General features: G+C 43.7%; 1 pseudogene; it reads left to right on the forward strand.

Annotated features, from left to right (window-relative positions):
• Positions 1 to 4,764: 4,764 nt before the first annotated feature.
• On the forward strand, positions 4,765 to 6,666 carry LOC115504859 (annotated as a pseudogene).
• Positions 6,667 to 7,101: the final 435 nt, after the last annotated feature.

The following is a 7,101-nucleotide window of genomic DNA, read 5'->3' on the forward strand; positions in this document are numbered from 1 at the left end:
AATCATCCAATGATCCTTATTTTATTTTATTTTTCATTTCATCCACGGTTTCAAGTTTATTTTTGACAAAAGAGAGGTTTTGTCCTCTGTTCCTGGGTGCCCTTTGTCCTTGTTATGTCTTTTTTCCCCTTCTATTTCATTTTCAAGTACAGTCGACACGTAATGTCGTGTTACTTTGAGGTGTACGACAGAGTAACTCGACGATTCTTCGCGTTATGCTACGCTCACCACAAGTGCAGCCACCATCTGTCACCACACAGAGCTATTAAGTACCACTGGCTATATTCCCTATGCCGTGCCGCGCATCCCCATGCCTTAATTTATTGCATAACTGGAAGTTTGCACCTCTTCCTGTCCTTCCCCTGTTTCTTCTACTCCCCTCCCTCCCGCCCCTCCAGCAACTGCCAGTTTCTTCTCTGTATTTACGGGTCTGTTTCTCTTTTTGTTGTTGTTTATTTGTTCATTTGTTTTTTAGATTCCACATGTAAGTAAAACCATATGTTGTTCTTCTCTGCCTGACTTATTTCACTTAGCATAACGCCCTCCAGGTCCGTTCGTGTTGTCACAAATGGCAAGATTTCGTTCCTTCTATGGCTCAACAGTATTCTGTTGTAGATCTATACCACATCTTCTTTATCCATCAATCCACCAACATCCTCCTACGGTTCATGATATTGAGCCCCGCATTGGGCTCTGTGCTGACCGCATGGAGCCTGCTTGGGATTCTCTCTCCCTCTCTCCCTGCCCCTCCTCAGCTTGCTCTCTCTCTCTCTCTCTCTCTCTCTTTCTCTCTCTCAAAATAAATAAATGAATAAACATGAAAAAAATATTTTTTAAAAAAGAAACTGAAACAAAAAAGGGGGGGGGGTGTTGTCCAAGCCATGGGACATTACTCCAGGACACCCAGCCTAAGAAATACCGATGGGAGCAAGGATGCCTGAGGGTGAGGGGATGTGGCAGCATCAGGAGAACAATCAGAAAGGAGGAGAGAGAATCTTCTCCTGGTCTTTGCCATCAACACCCAAATGCGTGTCTGTGTTTCCAACCTGTAAACAAGGAGAAGAAAACCTGCCTTGACCCCACTGTCCTTATGTCTTATCAACTGGGTCCTCCAAAATATTGTCTACAGTTGCTGTCTCCAAAGCTTCTCCTTCCATTCTCCCTTGAACCCATTCTAAAAAGGCTTTCCTCAATTAACCCAATTCTGGTTAAAGGCGTGAAAAAATTCTCTCTTTCCAGACCTACGATCAATTCTCCATCTTCATTTCACCAGAACTACCTGCAGCTTTGAACACATCTGATCACTCCCATCCTTGGCTGCCCCCCTTCACAGGGCTCAGCGGGATGCCCACTGTCCTGGCTTCCTCTTGCCTCGTTGGCTCCTTCTCCTCCATTTCTCATGGGTTCTTCCTCTTCTACCCACATCTCCATGTGGAGGTGGCCCAGGGCTCTGACCTAGTAATGCTCACTTGTTGGGTGATCTCAATCACACACTGGGCTTTAAATTTCCTCTACTTGCTGAAGACTGGCAAATTTAAACCTTTCTTCCTTCATCCTAGACCTCCTGCCTGAAGTTTAGCCCCATATATCAGCTTCCCACTCAACATCTCTTCATTTTTTTTCTAATAAATATCCCAAACTCAACGTATCAAAAAATTAAATTCTAATATTCACGTTCTTCAAAAACTTGTTTCACCCTCAACTGTCTCTCTTCTTCCAGCTGCTCAGCAAGATTTTTTGGAGTCATCTTTGGTTTTTCTTGTATACTTCCCATCTGATCTAGCAGCGGTTTCTGCTGGCTCTATCTTCAAAATGCATCCAGAATCTAACCGCTGCCCACCAGTTCTCCTGACACCACCCTATTCTAACTGTCTACCATTTCTTACTTAGGTTACTGCATGTGAATGGTTGAATTTCGCCCCCTTAAAGGCCTAACCCCCAGTACCTCCAAATGTGACTATTTTGGAAATAGGGCCATGGCAGGTATAATCAAGGTAAGAAAAAGTCATTTGGGAGGGAGCTTACTTTAATTCAATAGGACTGGACAGACACACCCAGAGGGAAGATGGAGACACAGAAAGGACAGCCATGTGAAGACAGAGGCAGAGACCTGTGTTATGTTGCCATGAACCAAGGACCTGGAGCTACCAGGAGCTGGAGGACAAAGGAAGGATCCTACCCTAAGGCTGCAAAGAGAACATGGTCTGGCCAACACCTTGATTTTAGACCTCTAGCCTCCAGAACTGTGAGAGAATAAAATATCTGTTGTGTTAAGCCAGCCAGTTTGTGGTGCTTTGTTTCAGCAGCCACAGGAAACAAATACACAGCAAAAGCATTCTAACTGGTTTCCCTGCTTCCACTCTTTCCCTAAATGTATTCCCAATAGAGAAGCCCAAATAATCTTCTAAATGTAAATCAGACCCTGTCATATCTCTACCCAAAACCCTCATCTGGCTCTCCAGCTTACTCAGAAGAATATCAAAGTCCTCATAACATAATGATCTATGTGACACCTCATGTCCCTTATACCTATGACCTTACCTTTTACTGTTTTCACTCTGATCCAGCCACTTTGCTGCTTTTCAAACACATCAGTCATTTTCACACATTAGCACCCATGCTCTAGCAGTTTCCTGTTCCTGGAAGATCATTTCCCTAGATATTCACATCCTTCTAACCTTGGCATTCACATCAAGGAGACATTTAGTGTCTCCTTGAAGTGTCCCACCCTGGCCATCCTCTTTAATCCGAACTCCTTTCATTCTGATCTTCCTCTTTTTTCCCATAGCAGGTACTGTCTCCCATCTTACTTCATCATTCTCTTACCAACTGCATTTATCTTTATTGTCTACCTCTATGCCCTTGAGAGTAAGTTTCAAGAGGTACATATTTTTGTTTCTTTTGGTCACTGTTTTATTCTAAGCATCTGGGACAGTACATAACACATATTAGAATTTAATAAATATTGGTTGAAGTATCAAATAAATGTTTTACCTCATTATTTTTCCTAGAGATAGTCCTAGATCAAACAGTGACAGAAACACAGCGTGCGTGCGTTTGTGTGTGTGTGTGTGTGTGTGTCTGTGTGTGTGTGTGTGTGTGTGTGTGTGTTGAGGAAAGGGTGCAATTTGGAATTGGGTTCAAATCCCAATCCTGCCAATTTCTAACTGTGTAACCTAAAGTAAGTCACATCAAATGCTTCAATTCCATCATCGTAGATTGAACACAATATATATATGTATTTACATATATATATTCCAATAGGATTAATGATTCCTACATCAAACAGTTGGGAAGAATAATTTGAAAATACGTGAAAGTGTTCTGGTACATTAGAAAACACTAAGACTACTGTAATTGGTAGCATTTTCTGTGTACTGATTTTTTTTTCTTTATAGTTCTATTTGTTGTCAACACCCTCTGGTTAACCTGGGAATTTAGTTCACCGTGAAGACATGGTGTGGAAGAAATGGAATCTGGTTTGGCATTGGGTCTATGGCATGGCTTGTAGAGAGCAACATACAAAGCCCCTTGCCATAAGGGAGGGCTAGGAGGTGCCTGCGGAACAAGGTAACTAACTAGACAATGTCATATTGGTTTTGCTTCCTCTTGTTTTACCTCTGACGTGCACAGCGTGCTTATCTTTATCCTTCTATTTTTTTATAGCACTTTTGATTCACTGGGAATGAACCTAAGCCAACTATCCTCCTTGTGCTTTTTACTTAGCTCCAAATTCAGATGTTCAGTCTAAAGAAATCTTGGCTGAGGTGAAAAATTCCTTTAAACTCATGTGTTCTGAACATTCACTTGCTCAACGAGATTCTTGCCAGCCAAAGGAGAAAGTCATACTGATAAGGAGGAGAAGTGCCAAAGAGCTCCAGACCCAGAGGTAGGATTCTGGTACCAGTTCTCTTCCCATAAAGTTATGAAAACTTCAAATAGTTTGCCCTCTTAAATTAGGAATCTTTGATCTTATTTGTAAGGGGGGGGGGAAGCTATTTTCACTTTATCTAAATCTTGAGACTGCCATGCTGACAGTAAAATCCATCTTTGGGTTTAGCGTCTTGGCAGATTCCATACGTGTGTAGCTCAGGCATAGGGGTTGGGGAGAAGGAAATAGAGGAGTATGGTAGAGGCAACCAGTGTTGAGTGAGCACCCAGATTTGGTCCAGGGGTCTCTGGGCTGGATGATATGTTGCTCTAAAATATAGTTCTTTCTTCCGTAAAACAGAAAAAGAACAACCACCCCATTATATGAGGATTAAGCCATGCCATATACATGACATATTCACTACAGGGCTTAGCACATAACAGAAGACCCCAGAATGGCAGTAATTATTGTCACTGAAATGTCACAAATATAATCCCCATTCACCAAAAGAGTCATATGAACCAAAAGAGATGGAGTAGTTAGGAAATTTTTTTATTTTTTTTTTTAATGTTTATTTTTGAGAGGGAAACGGAATGTGAGCGGGGGAAAGGCAGAGAGAGAGGGAGACACAGAATCCGAAGCAGGCTCCAGGCTCTGAGCTGTCAGCACAGAGCCTGACACAGGTCTCAAACTCACAAACCATGAGATCACGACCTGAGCTGAAGTCGGATACTTAACCTACTGAGCCACCCAGGCGCCCCAGGAATTATTTTTTTTAAGAAGTGAGTCTTGTATTAGGCCTGAAGGCTGTATAGACTTTTCACAAGTAGAGACGGACACAAATGCGTGAGGGGATTTTGCCTTCTGCCATGCTATGGAGCAAAGCTTGTTCCTTTCCCACTCAGCCATGCAGGTTGAATTGACTAAAGCAATGGTTAGGGAGAAGCCTAGACCCCTGTTGGTGGGGCGGGAATTTGTGAGACCGTATTACACGCTGCTGAACCAGGCCCCAGACATGTTGCACAGACTTTATGGAAAGAACTCTTCTTGTGTCCCTGGATTCAAATGGAAAGTCAGCAGATGCCATCTATGGACAGAAGGAAATCCATAGGAAAGTGATGTCATAAAATTTTCAACTGCCACACTAAGATGTGTCATGTTGGTGCCCAAACCACTCTGAACGATGGTGTAGTGGTCCAGGTGATGGGGTTGCTTTCTAATAACAACCAGGCTCTGAAGAGATTCATGCCGACATTTGTCCTCACTCCTGAGGGCTCTGATGCAGATAAGTTCTGCACTCAAAGTGATATCTTCAGATACCAAGAGGTCTTCTGTGGCTTTGTCACTGGGCCTCAGGAGAAATCTGAGGAAGAGGTAGAGGACCTGAAGAAAGACAGGAGATACCTGAGGTGGCACCTGATGATTCTGGAACTTTCTATGATCGGACTTTCAGCAATGACTTGGAAGAACATTCAGAGGAACCTGTTGCTGAACCAGAGCCTGATCCTGAATCAGAAGCAGAGCAAGAACCTATGTCTAAAATCCAGGAGGAGAAGTACGAGCCAGTATTGGAAGAAATTGCTCCTAAGGATGTTCAGAAGAGTTCTTCCCCAGCACCTACGGACATAGCTCAGACCCTAGAGGAGGACCTGAGGACATTCTCTTGGGCATTTGTGACCAGAAAGATCCTTCCACCCAGTGGAGCTCTTGCAGTTACTGAGATCCCACCTTATGCTGTTAAAGTACCAGCTTCACAGCCTCATCTTTGGCCTAAGCCTGAATCTCAGATTCCACCACAGAAGACTCAAAGGGATCAAAGAATGTGAGAACAATGAATAAATAGTCCTCCCCAAAGGGGACATAGACTCACAGTCTGTGAGGCTGGTGAGCAAGGTGACACCGAACCCCAAAGAACTGCAAGACTCCCTGATGGTCACCAACTTTTTCATTGGACATGAAGTGGACAAATCAGGGCTTAAAGATTTTTTCCCAAGTTATGGGAATGTGCTGGGGCTATGCATTAACAGTGGCAGGAAGTTACCCAATTTTGGTTTTTTGTGTGTGATGATTCTGATCCTGTTCAGAAGACCCTCAGGGTGCCTGGGTGGCTCAGTGTATAACACGTCGTACTCTTGCTTTCAGCTCAGGTCAAAATCCCAGGCCCCTTGGGAGGGGGGCCCCTTGCCAGGCTCCTTGCTGAGCGTGGAGCCTGCTTGGGATTCATATTCTCTCTCTCTCTCTCTCTCTCTCTCTCTCTCTCTCTCTCTCCCTCTGCCCTTATCCCCTTTATCCCCTACTCACACACTCTCCCTCTCTCTAAAATAAATTAAATTTTTTTAATTTAAAAATTGTTTTAATGGTTATTTATTTTTGAGAGAGAGAGAGACAGACAGAGCATGACTGGGGGATGGGCAGAGAGAGAGGGGACACAGAATCTGAAGCAGGCTCCAGGCTCTGAGCTGTCAGCACAGAGCCCGACATGGGGCTCAAACTCATGAACCGCAAGATCATGACCTGAGCCAAAGTCAGACACTTAACTGACCGAACCACCAAGGCGCCCGTAATTTTTTTTTTCCATTAAAAAAAAAAGAAAGCCCTTAGCAACAGGCCCGTCGTGTTCAGAGGTGAGGTCCACCTGAATGGAAGAGAAGAAGACTTGAGTCCTCTTCTGGGAAGGGGACCATTGACATAACAGCCTGCAGGGACCTGGGGGCCCTTGAGGTGGGCCGGGTGGTGGACAAAGAGACCCTTCCTGTGGAAGCAGGAGTAAGAAAGAAATTATTCCAAGGCAGTGAATACCAGAAATACCAATCTAGCTCCTGCAGAGAGGTGAATTCCTTCCACCAGGGCTCAGTATCCCAAAGTATGACCCTAGTCTATTATAAATTGCTGACGTTTGTAAAATTTTACTATTTCTGTTAATGCGGTGTGCTCCCTCTCCCTCCCCTCCCTCTCCTCACCATTCAGCCATTCACTTTTTCATGGGGTGGGGTCTTAGGAAAAACAAATTTTCAAAGAAGAGAAAAAGACTAAATTTCCTTGCTTCACTTTTGCATATACACACTGGGCTTTTTGTAAATAGCCATTTCCCCAAAGGATTGTGCCTTGCTTATTGCTGACATTTGGTATGTTTCATTCATTAGAATATTTCTTGTTTTCTATGTGTTTAAATAGCCTGGGAGAAACACAGGATTTGATCAGTATTTTGAAGGCAGGGGGAAACAAAAAGA

The sequence above is a fragment of the Lynx canadensis genome, chromosome F1 (genome assembly GCF_007474595.2).
Source record: "Lynx canadensis isolate LIC74 chromosome F1, mLynCan4.pri.v2, whole genome shotgun sequence".
NCBI lineage: Eukaryota > Metazoa > Chordata > Mammalia > Carnivora > Felidae > Lynx > Lynx canadensis.